Source organism: Brassica napus, chromosome A9 (genome assembly GCF_020379485.1).
Source record: "Brassica napus cultivar Da-Ae chromosome A9, Da-Ae, whole genome shotgun sequence".
Lineage (NCBI taxonomy): Eukaryota > Viridiplantae > Streptophyta > Magnoliopsida > Brassicales > Brassicaceae > Brassica > Brassica napus.
Window position 1 is genome coordinate 14,028,740 of NC_063442.1, and position 588 is coordinate 14,029,327.

Below are 588 nucleotides of genomic sequence, written 5' to 3' on the forward strand. Positions count from 1 at the left end.
GTAGCTTTATCAGCAATGAGGATGTCTATCTTATCCTGTAGAGCCTTCAATTCCTTCCTCGTCTGCTTATCATCAGTTCTACTGCCTCTGTCGTGGTCTCCACTGTAGACTGCATCACTCTTAACCATGTTGTCAACCAGCTCCTCTGCATCCTCCTCAGTTCTCCCCAAGAAGAACCCATTACTAGCTGTATCCAGTCTGGCCCTGTACTTAGGGAGAGCACCACGGTAGAATGTGCTCAGCAAGCTCTCCTTAGAGAAACCATGGTGTGGGCATTGAGCTTGGTAGCCCTTGAATCTCTCCCAGGCTTCACTGAAACCTTCCAAGCCCTTCTGTTGAAAGCTGGAGATATCGTTTCTCAGCTTAGCAGTTCTTGAAGTAGAGAAGAACTTCTCCAAGAATGCTTTCTTGCAGTCATCCCAAGTGGTAATGGAGTCGCTGGGTAGAGACTTCTCCCACTGACGTGCCTTATCTCCCAAAGAGAAAGGGAATAGCTTGAGCTTTAAGGCATCTTCGGACACACCATTGGTTTTTGACAACCCACAATAGCTGTCGAACCTGTCCAAGTGATCAAATGGATCCTCTAGA

The 588-nt window shown here is 47.4% G+C and overlaps 1 non-coding gene across 1 annotated transcript; it reads left to right on the plus strand.

Moving 5' to 3' along the window:
- The first annotated feature begins 258 nt into the window (after positions 1–258).
- On the plus strand, positions 259–365 carry LOC125578711. Its single transcript, XR_007316794.1, has one exon. It is a non-coding gene; the product is annotated as a small nucleolar RNA R71 (small nucleolar RNA).
- Positions 366–588: the final 223 nt, after the last annotated feature.